The 14,032-nt window shown below is 41.5% G+C and overlaps 1 long non-coding RNA gene across 1 annotated transcript; it reads right to left on the bottom strand.

Annotated features, from left to right (window-relative positions):
- Positions 1–1,171: 1,171 nt before the first annotated feature.
- Positions 1,172–12,018, bottom strand: LOC122177899. Its single transcript, XR_006178193.1, has 3 exons — positions 11,757–12,018; positions 6,132–6,196; positions 1,172–3,118 (listed from the first exon to the last, which is right to left on the bottom strand). It is a non-coding gene; the product is annotated as an uncharacterized LOC122177899 (long non-coding RNA).
- Between the last annotated feature and the right edge of the window lie 2,014 nt (positions 12,019–14,032).

Below are 14,032 nucleotides of genomic sequence, written 5' to 3'. Positions count from 1 at the left end.
ATAAATGTGCTTGTAAGCATTTGGAAGTGTAAAGGTGATATTTATAAAGTGACCAGAACACCCACCACGCACTGTATAAGCCAGTGAAAATAACAGCTGCTGAGTTTTATCAGCTTTAGAGCACCACAGGAGCAGCACAGAGCATGGTTCAACTGTGATGTGTCAGTGCTGAGCACAGCTGACTGATGTGCTGCTGTAGCTAAAGACAGGGTAATCGTATAGAGACTGTAAGTATGATGATAAAACGAGTCACAGTGTTATGGTTTTTCAAATGTTTTCTCCTAATCTCCACATCTGTAGTGTGTTTATGAGAATAAAAGCGGTGGAAATTCCTGCAGGTCAAAATAACTTTATTCTTAAGAGTATACCTAGGGTGTTGTCTTCCCTCCATCCCAGTGGTAAACATGTTGATGTTGGAGTAGAGGAAGGGCTGGTATTTTTCCTGGATGAATGAAGTACAGCTTTATCATTCTGCATTAACTCTTTGGGGTGCTGTGTATACATTTTTAAGCTAGTATGTTGTGTTCTGATTATTTCATTTTTATTTCTGAAACCACTAAGAACCTTATGTAAAATTGGGGGGGGGCGGGGGCGTGCCGGGCGGCAGGGGGGGGGGTCGGGGGGGAAGAAAGTGGGAATCTGATAAGAACTGAAGAAAATATAATTAATTACCTGAAATGACAGTTTTGTTCTTGAAAGAGCTGCCACCATACAATAACTTCATTAATATTTTATTTATTTTCTAGGACCTTGAAATACAATTTGCCTTTCCTTGAGGGCAATTTCAGACAAGTTAATTTAGCCTGCATTTCAATGAAAGTACAAGCCTGTACAAAATGGCATGGGTGCTGGAAGACGTAGTCCCACCTATCCCCAGTATTGCCTTGCCCACTTCTGCACTGCCTCATCCATCATATCTGTGCACTGAACTGGAGTGAGATGATGATCTAGGCTTAAATTTACCCAGAAAAAAAAAAAAAAAGTCTCCAGATGGATTTCTTCCCCATGGAAGCTTGTTTTTGCAGATATACAGCTGCTGTGCTTGCACAGAGGAGGGATGCTGAGGCAGGCACAAGCGGTAGGGGATGGGGCATCATTTTTCTTAGCAATACACATGCCAATTTATAATGTTCATCAGAGTGTTGCCACAACTAACCAAACAGTAGCAGTATTTATTTTTGCCAGGAACAAATGGAAATATTTATTTAAAACCATGAATAAATATAGTCCTGTATCTTTAGAAGTAGGGATATAAGAACGGTATAAGTTCTAGAAATCTAAATATACATTTTGTGGCATGAAGGGAGTTGCTACAGGCTTAGTCTCACCTGGGCTATAGCTACAGCTTGCAGATGTGCTGAAGGATGGTTCATGTGTTAAAAGTAAGTGACTCATAATTGGATCTTCTGGGAAACATTATGGGTTACCTAAATTCAGAAAGGAGTTCAGAGGGAGGAAACCAAGCTTAAAAGAGCTGCGAGACTCAATCTTGTGCTGCATGCAGGATATCAGGTGGCAGGAGCAGGAACTGGCTCTGACCAGAGTGGCTGGAAATGAGCCTGTCTTGGTAGGGGCAGATCTGCAAGGCTCCCAGCAAGGACGTGAGCTGGCGAGGAAGATGAGAGAGTCCCTGGATAATTTTGAACTTTTCATTAATGAACCTGGCTTCCAGGCGGAACGTTCTTGGGAAAACAGGAAAGGAAAGAGGTTGAAGTAGAGCCAAAATTTAGACTGGGTGAACAGCAGGATTCATAAATCTGTGTGCAGTTTTTACCCACTCTTGCAGAACCCGTCATGAAAGAAAGTGAAAATTTTGTGTTTGAAAATCTACACAACAATGTGTGAGCTGTTTACATGGGTGCATGCTCAGCTGAGTGTCTGAACGAGAGACTGAGTGTTGGTTCAAGAGTTACTGGCTGCAGACAGCTGTTTACACTGAAGGAGAAAAATGGCATACAAATGTCCTAGCATTGAAGAAAAGGTCAGGTCAGATGGATAAGAATCATGTTCATCCAACAAAAGAGGCTGAGACAGGCCTTCAGAGTAAGATGTGGTAGCAACAAATAAGACCACTAATAAATCTGTTTTCAGTATTGTGCCCCTGCTTGCTGTTTATGCATGTGGGCTGGGTAAATGGCCTACTGAGTACATATGTAGCAGCAGATCCCTTTTAGCTTCCATCCAGCTTTTAGCTGGATGATGTTAAAAAACACCAGCCTGTGTTTTCCATTTTGTCAATGGAGAGACAAGCAACTTCACAGGGTGGCATGCTTTGTAGTAAAACTGACACAAAGCTCCCTATGAATGATGTTGCTAGATGAACTGCTTAGGCCAGGCACTTCTTTTCTAGATGGCTGAGGCCAGGTGGGTGAAGCTACTTTTCTACAGTTTCTTTTGAAACTGTAGAGCTTTCAAAATACAAAACTGATGTCCAAGAAGCGGAATGTAATTTGAAGTCACTAATACTGATCTATAAATATGTTTCCATCTTTCCAAAATTATTTATTCCTGGATCCACACATCTTCCACATTTATGATGGCAGCTCCCACTAGATTTGACCAAGAGGTATTGTTTTGCCATTGACACTCCCACGATACATGAGTTCATCGGAGTCCGCTGTTTGAATCAAGCATATGAGGGGCCAATTCATTGAGCACAATTTATTCCAGATCTTTGCAGAAATATACGATGCTCTTGAGTCTGTACAGATGTCTAGCCAATAGGGAGCTGTCTGGCTACACAGGTTTTTTATATATTTTTCAACTAAATCAGAAATCCAAATGCAAAAGTCAGCACTTGGGGATGTCTACATGGATTTGTGACTCTCCTGCCTGAATTCTGAGGTTATAAACCAACGAAGGGATTAAACTCATATGTACATTTTTCTTCTTTATGTGACAGACCTAAGATGAATAATATTGTTCATTTACAGAATCATAGAACATTTAAATGGGAAAGGCTTCTTCAAATTGTTGAAGTAAAATCCTGGCCCAATTGAAGGTGGCTTCAGGCTGGTTTTGATGGTACTCTGTGTCACCATTCTTCACAGGTGGATATCGCTTCTGCTCATTCTGATAGCTTGCCAAGTGCATTTTACAGGGCCTGGTTCACTCCTGTCTAAAAAAACACAGAAGCAGAACATATAATGGCAGTCCTGAGGCATCTACCAACACAAAGTAAAGGTATTTAATACAACTGTTAATGTAACTCATTTTATTCTGTCCTTTCAGAAAGCCACGTGTGAAAGAAATGCAGTCTGGAAGAGGAAAGAAAAATGAAGTTGTTAGTAGCTAGTGCACAAATGGTGTCTGTTTGAGCCCACAGAAATGGGTTCAGTGAAGACAGCATGTGTACACAGACATTCAGCTCCTGAATCCCATCACACCCATCTCTCTGACCCCAGTGCTTCCCTCCTGAGAACTGAAAACCAAAACCACCAACAGCTCATCAGATGCTAAGCCAAATGCACGTGGGCTGTGTCACACCTGCTGCAGATCCCTCCTCCCAGAAGCAGGGAGGTGGCAGATCCTCACTGGGCACATCCTGGTGAAGTGGGAACTTTAACAGTGAGGATGTGACTGTAGACCTGACCTTCTGGACCAGCAGGATCCTGATAGATGGCTGACTATACTTGGGATCACAGCTTCAGGCAGAGGGAAATGTTGAATTACTATCCCCTTGCATCCTTATTCCTGCTACCGGCAATTTTCTGTGAGCTGGGAGGGCAGCACAGCACATTCAGCAAGTAGTGCTCTCCCTATCCATGCACAAACAGTACAGTTCACACTCAGCAGTGATGTGGAACATTTGGCCCAATGTGATGTCCTTCTTGCCTGCAAATGTGAATTGCTGGCAGCAGACACAAGCTGAACAATTCCATCTCTTGAATATTTGCTAAGGAAAGGAGGACAATGACTGAGCTCCAGTTCTGGACCCTTGGTTAAACTTGGCTTTTTCTCTCTCTAGCTCTATGATGGCCCTTCTCTACAAGACAGTGCCCAAGCATAGTTTTGAACAAACCTATGCTAGCTTTGCTTGTCTCCTTACACTATTTACTAATGGTATTCCAGCAGGCTTTGCACCCCCAAACACCTCTACATGCTTGTATTACCTAGTTCAGGACATGAAACATGGACCTCAACGTCTTGTTGTAAAGCATAACTCTGGTGGGATACAGCCTTGGCTTTGCAGCATTTCAGAAACTTTGTGAAGAAAAGGTTACAAAGAACAATAATGACACCTGAGGGCAAGGAGTATAACCTGAGGCTTATTCAAGCCATGGTGGTATGACTGGGCTTTTTTTTTTATTTGGGCCCCTCACTGCAAGAAAGATATTGAGGCCCTGGAACGTGTTCAAAGAAGGGCAACAAAGCTGGTGAGGGGTCTGGAACACAGGCCATATGAGGAGAGGCTGAAGGAGCTGGGAATGTTCAGCCTGGAGAAGAGGAGGCTCAGGGGAGACCTTATTGCTCTCTATAACTTCCTGAAGGGAGGTTGTAGTGAGCTGGGGGTCGGCCTCTTCTCTCGTGTCATTAGTGATAGGACCAGGGGGAATGGTTTCAAGCTACGGCAGAGGAGATTCAGGCTGGACATGAGGAAGTATTACTTTTCAGAAAGGGTGGTCAGGCACTGGAATGGACTGCCCAGGGAGGTGGTGGAATCACCGACCCTGGGGGTGTTCAAGGAAAGACTGGATGTTGCGTTGAGGGACATGGTTTAGTAGGAGCTATTGGGAATAGGTGAACGGTTGGACTGGGTGATCTTTTAGGTCTTTTCCAACCTTAGTGATTCTATGATTCTATGATTCTATGATTCTATGACTGCAGTTTGCTTGGGAGAAGGCTCCTGTCATGCAGTGAAGATGAAAGTCAAATGGTATCTACTAAATGGACAGTTAGACCCTGTGCTGGATCCACATTGACAGATACTGGAAAAGACAGCATCTGTTCCATCTATCAGGTTATGCCTTGGCATTCCTTTCACCCGGGTGATGCTGGTGACCAGAGCATAGGGCCATGGAAATTGACCATCCCATGATGGAGAAGCTCTGGAAGAGTCCCTGAGCTCCAGGGTCCCACCACTGCCTAATCAGAGAAGAAAGAAGGCTGAATCTTGTACAAATGGCTGGAAGAATCCAGGCATAAATAGTGCCAGCTTGGGAGAAATGCCTTATACTTGCAGTTAGTTTTTCAGTGTAGGAAGAAGTGATGACAACCTACTTGCTTCCCTCCAAATCCGTCTGTCATCCAGTCCTGGGAGAGGACTGCGATCTCTACATGGGGCACACTATATTTTAAATCCAATTATAATATGGCTCAGCCTCTTTCCTATAGCTTATTCTGAAGCATGAACACAATTAGACAGCAACTGCGTTTAACAGCCATAACCATAAACTTGATGGTTTGCATAATTTAGATGGGAGTTTCCTCAGAGATTTACTGTAAATGCTGAAGTTCAGGCTTTTCTATTTTCCCCTTTCTCTTTTTTTTCCAAAGGCAAAAAGAAAGCTCTGCAGCAATTTTGTAAAAGGTGTAAAAATAAAGGTAATTTCTCTAGAAAGAGAGGACCGTGTGTTGCACGATCTTATCTTTCAAACATCGTTGTGGGTGGTTATTATGCAGCTTTGAAGTAAGAGCCTGCAGCCTACAGGATTTGGCTTACATTGTCCACATACAACTTCCCCCACATCCAGTGTTACCTGCTTTCACATTGCATTTTTCAGTAAAATGCATGACTCTGTGTGCAATTTGTAGCATGCCTCACCATACAGTCCCTCAAGTGGAAAACAAAAAGTCTCCATTACTGACAGCTTCCTGGTGCTTGCTGTAGGTGACTTGGTTTTTAATGTCATTATGTTTTTAATGTTTTCCTTAATGCTGAAATTTAGACAAAACATAATGACTTCTTATTACAGCATTATGCCTAAAAAGGATCAAGCTCTATTAGTAGTAACAGAGTTGTACAACACCTACGCCTGTTCTGGTCCTGTTAATATGGGCAAGATATTATCATTTTCTTAAATAGTTGGAGGAGGTGGTTAGTTTTCCTATGCAGATCTTCATTCACATATGTTTGAAGTTGTAATGGGCTATTGGACCTTTCACAATGAATCCTCTGTATCTTCACTCACCTGAACGCCCTGTGGTCAAACTGAAAGTTAGCTGGAAGAAGTAAAAAGTCCCAGGCTGTACTTTTCTACTTTCCATTACAGGAAGAAAAAGAAAAGGAAAAAAAAAAAAAAAAAAAAGTCAGTCTCTGGCAGGCTTCATTTGAACCATTGCAAATTTTACTTACCTATAGATTCATACCATGTGGTGGGTTATTTAGAGTTTATATTAAGGATGGTTGTACTTACTCAATGCAAGAACATTTGTAAAAAAGACATGCACTGGATACAATATCCAGTCTATCTCTTCCCAAGCAGAAAAAACTTGCTGAAATCTTCCCCACAGCCCTCCCCAAAGAACTGGGACCCTGTCCAGGTATCTGTATACTTTTGCTCTGAATTTTCCATCCAGAGCTCGTGAAATGTATGTAAAGTTAATTCTGTAGATCGTTCACATGGCAGAGCCTAAGCTAGTTGCACAGGGCTCCCAAACCAGATCAGGCAGTTAGTGAAGCAGGTAAATGGGAAACCAGGCAGACTGCTGCAGCACAACAGCCAGATGCACACCACATTCATCTCACTTCACCTTTGCCTTCCACAGAGCGTGCCCCAGTGAATGAGTTCCAGTTCCGGGCCTCAGAGAGGTTGTAAAGGGATGGCTGGGTCAGCTGCACCCTCCAAGGACAGTGGGATGCTGCAAAGCATCCAAAGACATCCACACAGAGCTGACAGATGAGCAGAGCAGTGCCTGTGTGGGACAGCAACTGGAAGCCAGGTGAGGTACAGCCTCACATCTCAGACAGCACAGCATGGCTGCACTTTGGCAACGTTGTCTTAAAGAACTAATAATTAAATGCTCTGTGTGAGTTTAAAAAATCTCTCAAACTAACTAACTAAAAGCCCTCAAATTAAATATTTCCTTAAAATTTCCCCAAAACTGTGATTTCCAGTGGAAAAATGTTAGTTTTGTAGAGAGTCCCTTTCTTGTGTGGAAGATCATTCCCAACAGAAAATTCCTAGCAATCTCTAGGCTTAGAAAGAGGCATTTTGTGGGTTTTTTTCTTTTTGTTATTTTGTTGGGTCTTTTTTTTCTTCAGTATCTAAGCCTCTGAAAAGTACAGGCTGGAGCTAGCATGGCTTTTTGTAGCACTTCATACTGGCTCATTTGTCTCATTGTTTATGTAGATAGGGGGCTGCTAAGAAGTCTTTTCTGGAACTTCCCATCTCAGATGTGTGGGATACTTTTTACTCCATTTTGAAATCAGAGCGAAGGGTTCTTTTTTGCTCTCTTTTCAGTTCTTATCATCATGCCAAAAGCTGTCTTGAATTATGCAGCTTTTGTAAAACTCCTTGAAATGTATTTATATAAGAAGAAACCGTAAAAATTGAAGTGAAAGGACTGAATCCTGCACTGCACTTGCCCTCCATTGACAAGGTACTTGTCAAAGGCTGAATGGCAGCATGTTAATAAGAGCAGAACAGTGATTAAATTACTCTTGAGAAGGGCTGAGGCACCTCTGGCAAGGAATACATCTTCCAACCATTCTGCCCTATAGATCCCATATGTGATGGTCGAGTGACATTTCATTCAGGACAATGACACAAAGACTCCTGACACAAATGGCACAAAGCTACTCCTGTAGCTCACAAGCATTTTTGCAGCAGTAATACCTGAGAAATTTGTACTCTGGTAAACAAAACATCTAGGATCTCCCCAGAGAGGACATATATTATAATTGCTCCAGAATTAAAATTTATCTTTTATAGCATCAGGGCCAGATCCACAATTTATGGAAGCAGACATGCATGTGGAGAGACTTATCCCACAGAAGGGACTGGGTCTGCAACTTGAGCCATTTCAGATATTCTTAACAAAGAGAGTTCTCACTTTAAGCTTCTCTGCATGAACTCATATACGAAACTTATAATATTGTTTTTGATAAACAATTTAATATTGCATGAGAAGTAATCAGGTAATACTTTGAGGAGTGGGCTTTTAGTCACATCTGACGTTCTGTTTATTCTGAAGAAACTAGGAAGTCATCTTTACTGGAGGTACTGTACATGAAACCATAAATGTGCAACAGCAGAGTTTGCACGGCTGGGAAAGCCCCAAAAATACATATACAGCTCTGCTTGGCTGCTCCTGGCCAGCCTGGCCTCCCCTCTCACCCTAAGCCAGTGTGTAAAGACTTTAAGTGACTTCAGCTGGGAAGGGAGAGCAGAACCAAAGAAGGCTGTGTGACTTCCCTGCCTTCCACATATCTCATCCCTATTGCAGACCTGCAGGACCACACCAGGGCAGAACTTGCACCCTCTGGTGTCTTCCTTTGTGCAGCAACAAAAAGCTTCGTCACTTCTTGCTGCTTCAGAAACAGAGGAGAAAACTTGGTCTCATGAACATGGCTTCCCTGATTTCTAAGATAGACACAATGCAACATTTGCAAAGAGTGTTCCTTCCTCCGGCCATCCAAGCATGTTGTCTGAGGGAATGTTTATATTTGGATACGTGAGATCAAAGAATTGGGCAAACAAAGGCTTCAACAGAAAAAAAAAAAAAATAGGAGACACTTGCAAGAGCCGAACACAGTTGAAAACACAATGAATACGAAGATAAATATAGGTTTCTGTGCAGCTGTATACACCAAGGAAGAGACCAGCTATGGATGCAATAGTTAAGCACAAAGGCAGAGTGCTGCAGACTACAAAGCATTTGCAAACCCATGTTCATCAGAGAGGGGTCTGCACAGGGCACTGCAAAACCTCTGCACTGAGAGTCTCAGCCAGCACACAGAAAGAACAGCACAAGTTCCCACTGTGCTCTGGAAGGACGTCAAGCAAGTCCAAAGGAACGCACGCTGCCAAGCCCAATGTGCTAGCTGAGGGCAAGAGCTAGCAGCTTGGGAACACTAAGCAGTACCAAGATGGCATGTGGAAGGGGATGAGCAACAAGCATTTGCATGCTGGCTCTTCCCCTGGTACCTTACGCAGTGCAAAGATGCAATGCAATTAAACATAAAATCACTTAGGAGAAGAATCCCTCCCAAACTCCTACACAGACTGCACCATACCTCAACTACCTCTGAAGTTACACTACTGTGTTCATTCTGAAAACTAGCATAGCAATTTTATTCTATTTTTTTAAATTCTACTTTAATCTAGCATTAGATTAGAAAAAGAGAGAAAAAAATGCCTGAATTCATGCATTCCCAAGCTCATACAGGACAGAAATAAACAATGTTTACCAGAACTCCTGTTGCAGACTGCAGTAGCTGTGTTCACAGAGCAAAGCAAAGGAAATGAAGGAACTGAGAGCACACAGGTTTGCTGAGAAATAATTGCCCAAGATAATGCACAGCACAGCAAATAAAGCATGTTGAACTGAGATATACACAAAAAATAAGATGAGCAGGAAACAGAGGAATGGACATATTGCAGGTATTGTGTTTCCCAGTGCAGGACCCCTTACAGGTCACGCACCCAGGGGCTATGTGCTCTTCAAGAATCTGCCTTGACACTGATGGTTCTTATCTACGTGCTGCTGGGATGTCTGGTGGTTCTGGTTTGCAGTTCATAAAAGCAGGAATGCTGAGAGCAACATTTTATTCGTAACCTATCGCGTTCCTGTTTTCCCACTGAAAAAGCCTAAGTCATTTTAGTGAGGGAAATTGCAATGTTGAATCTTCTTTGTGCACTTTCACTATCTTTTCTTATTGTTTCTTTCAAACATCTTCTGTTACATGAAGTATTGTGAAAAATATCAAGATAATAAAATTTAACAAATGTTATGAAATGATCAGATAGTAAATACAATGAACATACAGCTAAGCATTGGTTAAATTGTACTGAAGGCCTGGAAAATGTATGAGAGAAGCTTAAATTCTGATTATTTCAGTCTGAGTTTAGCTAGTCTGCTCTACAGATTCACTGAGTCCAGGTTTATACAGCACAACCACCTAATCATGCCCTTTGAAACGTAATGGGTATGGGATAACTGCTTCCCTAGTAATGATGGGTGATGAACACTGTTCTTTAACACAGTGTTCACTGTGTTCAAAACACTTTTATTTTTTATTTATTTACTTTTTTCTGATGCCTCTTGACTTGCCACTCAATGTAGGATATGGCTCTTATTGATGTCTATATGTCGTGCAAGACTTGCTGAACCATAGAACAGCCCAGGCTGGAATGGAAGTTGAAAGATCATCAGGGACTGATGAGATTATTTGGCACCCTGTCCTATTGCATCTTGTATGCCTTCAGTGATGGGGTTTCTGGTGTGCCCCTGGGATTGTCTCAGTGGTGGATTGTTTCATACTATACAATCCCACTGTACTCAGCTGAAACCTATTCAGGGCATTCAATGGAGCTCATCCAGGTGCCTAAGCATAGGGATCTAGTTGAGATTCCCTAGTTCCCCTAGGAGTGTACTGGTTTGGGCTGGCATAGAGCCAATTTACACATGATGAGTCCTGCTTTCCTAAATGTGGCTGAACATCTGCCTACCTATGGAAAACAGAGAATGACTTGCTGACTTCATCTCAACTCATGAGTTTTACTAGTTTTACCCTTCTGGTTCTCTTCCCCATTCCATACAGGGTGAGTAAATGAGTGGCTGTGTGAAGCTGAGCTGCCCCTGGTTTAGCCCACTAGAAGATTGTTTTTCTGTGTTTCAGCAACTCAATAGAGCCCAGTTGTTTCTGGTTTCGACTTTATTCCAATCTGAAAAATTGTACTTTCAAGAGTATAATGTCATCAAGTCCCACAGACCTAGTTCTGGCATGTAGGATAATTCAGGAGGGGCTGCACAGAGGTTTTAAAAAGGGTAATGATACTCTGGGCTGTGGAATAGGGAGTATGGATATCTACATCCAGAAAAAGAAACAGAAATCACACTATTCCTTCAGATTAAATGCTGCTGTAGTGCCAAAGCACTTCAAAGGGGGTTTGGACTAGGCAATCATAGAGCCTCCAGACATCTCTTTCAACCAACATCTCTGTGAACCTATGGACCTGGTTTACCCAGTTCTAAGCTACAGAGCATCTTTCTAATCCCTTTATTAAGTCTGCTATGTTCTTGAGTTGAACCAGAAACCAGTACTTATGTTTTACAGGACATTTCTGTGTGAGTCTGACTTGATTCATCCATTCCCCAGGCCAGTTCCATATATATAAAGGGTACAGCAGGCACTCTGTGCCACATGACCACCAGTGTCCCAACTATTCTTTAACTGTGCCAAAATATATGGAGTCTTACATCAAGAAAATGCTTAACCTCATTGTTTTAATGATAAGTTGTGTGGACTTAAAACTGAGAATATGTTTAAGTGGTTTTCAGAACAGCAAAAATAAAGGAAAAAGTAAGCCTTTTCCTTTTTTTCCATCAGACCAACACACTTGTTCTGTGCTCCGCAAAGCCTTCCCAATTGTGACCATTTATTGAATTCACATACCTTGTGGCATGTTTGAACTGCTAGGGAGCCTGAAGGTGGCCCAAGGTACTAAAGAGGGGGACAAAGATATGAGTTGAGAACAAAGTTGCAGCCGTTCCCACTGCCTCACTGCTAGCTCCTTCTCTGCTTCAGCTCCAAGTCAGTGAGAGAGACATCAGTTGCAAGCAGGTTAAATGGGGCACAGATGGAACCTTACCCTTCCTGTAATGAGAACGGCTGCATCAGCAGTAATGCAACAGAAATGCCCAGAATAGGAGAATTATATTTCAGTTCTTCTTTTCATCTGATAAATTAATTGCAGAACAGAATGAAATTAGTGGACATAACTGAGCAGACATCCAGCTTTATACTTGTCTTTATAATATCTGATAACTGCATATTTTTTGGAGAACGCTGTGTTGGATTCTCAGTTGGCTCATTCATTGCACAAGTATCTATTAGATTTCCAACCACTGAGATTTATTTCTTTTCATTAGAAGTCCACATTATTATTTATATGGTCAAGAACATAAGTAATGTTGGAAAAAATAAGTATTAAATTCTAAGAAAAAATATTCAAGTCAATAATAACAGAAGAAAAGAAAAATATATTCTATGTATTAAAAATGAAAACAATTGTTATAAATATAATGGTCTTAAATGTTTGCTTTTATGTGACAGATGTTTTTAACAAAATGTCTGTGTTGGCAGTTTGAGCACACTTATGATTTTAATTTGTGTAATATTCCCTTTTAGTATTGATGTCTATTTACAACATCTGTGAAGGGTCTGTAACCTGAATGTGACAGGGAAAAAATAACAGGCTGCTATTGGAATCTTTCCACTGGGTCCACGTAACAGACTATTAACAAAAATCTTAAATAGCTTTTCTAATCATCAACAGCAATCTTACACAAATTATATCAGACCCAGAGGACCTGATTAACTTTAAAATGCCTTGCAGACTCAAAGCATAAATTTTGCTCCTCCTGCCCTCCTCTGTGGAATCAAAATGGGACTGTGTAACATACATCAGTTCAGCTGGGCACACACAGAATCAGGATACGAGTCAGGCTGACAGCAGGGGTTCCTCTTCTATGGAAAGGAACATGCATTTCTGAGTACTGAAATTAAATGTAGGTTTTTTTTTTTTTTTTTTTTTTTTTCCTTCACTCTGTTGCTCTGTAATTTCCATCCTGCAATGACTCTTTTTAGCAGCTGGAGCTGGACAAATCTCTGGCATGGGAGGCATTAACGTGTCAGTGCAGTGCTGTCATTATGGGGATGCCGCTAACAGAGGCAGACGGAGGCTCTGCCAGAGGAGAGCCACGTCTTACTTACCAGGACAGTTTCTGAGCACATACTTTGCTCGCAGGGAAGCGTAAATGAGAGAACACGAACCGTCCTTTGCTATTAATTGATTGATATTTGCACCAAAATTTGAAACACTGACTATTATTGTTATGTCCCAGAGGCCTTATCCAGAGACTTGTGCTTGTTCACTCCTTCTAAATCAGAAGCCAAGATTCTCCCCACCTTTTGCCACTTAGGTCCTGTCTTCCCTTCCCCTCCCACACATACCCTTTGTTTGACCCCATCAATACTACAATAACTATTTAATTAACAACAGTTGTTAAATTTGTTTATGGACTGACCTTAAAATGCAGTTTAGCTGGCCAGTTACAATGGAGCCAAATTGTTTTATATCTAAGTTAAGAAAAAAGCCTAGGTAGAGCAAAATTTTAATCTAAAATAATAATTAAAAAGTTGTTAGCTTTTGTTTATCATTTTATGTGCATTGAATGTGGAAATCCTATGAGGCAAAACTAAGACATTACCCTAATGGTTGTTACAATTCTGTATAATTTAAGACTCCATATTGCACAAATAATATGGATGTTTTCCATACTACTTAGGTTTTCCTCCTTTTCAGAAACTCATAAATGGTTTCAGTCCTTCAGTCCTTCTTTGGTACCTCAGTGACAACACCTCTCTGAGTCCAGAATGCTTCCCTAAGCATTCTGCTGCATAAGCAAAACTGACATTAACATTTTTATTCCATCTCTCTGAAGCAAAATGCAGAGCTAAAGACAGATTACGGCACACTCTGATAGTGTCTGCACATCAGAGAAGAACCTCATGGTGTGTGAATGGAAGAAGCTGAAGAAGCTCACCTGCTTCCTTCTGATACGCTGGTTACTGGCAATGGGGAGAACTGGTCTTCATCATCCCAGTGTCACAGGAACAGGTAGAGATCCTTAAGCACTTTTCATGAACACTTACCCTGGCCAAACCTGTACTCACTTAACTTTAAAAAATAATAATAATAATAAAAAAGCCACAATACCAGCATATTTCTTTTGTCTGTACATCTGAAAATGAAATGTGAGACTTCCTCCACTTCCCATTCATGTTTGCATTTGAGCTAGCACAGCATAGGATATGCCATCAGGGCATCCCCTCACCTCAGCTTCACCCCAACAGAGCACAGAG

Source organism: Lagopus leucura, unplaced genomic scaffold (genome assembly GCF_019238085.1).
Source record: "Lagopus leucura isolate 7727_CA_CO unplaced genomic scaffold, USGS_WTPT01 Super-Scaffold_100001, whole genome shotgun sequence".
NCBI lineage: Eukaryota > Metazoa > Chordata > Aves > Galliformes > Phasianidae > Lagopus > Lagopus leucura.
This window is presented reverse-complemented; position numbering and strand designations above follow the sequence as displayed.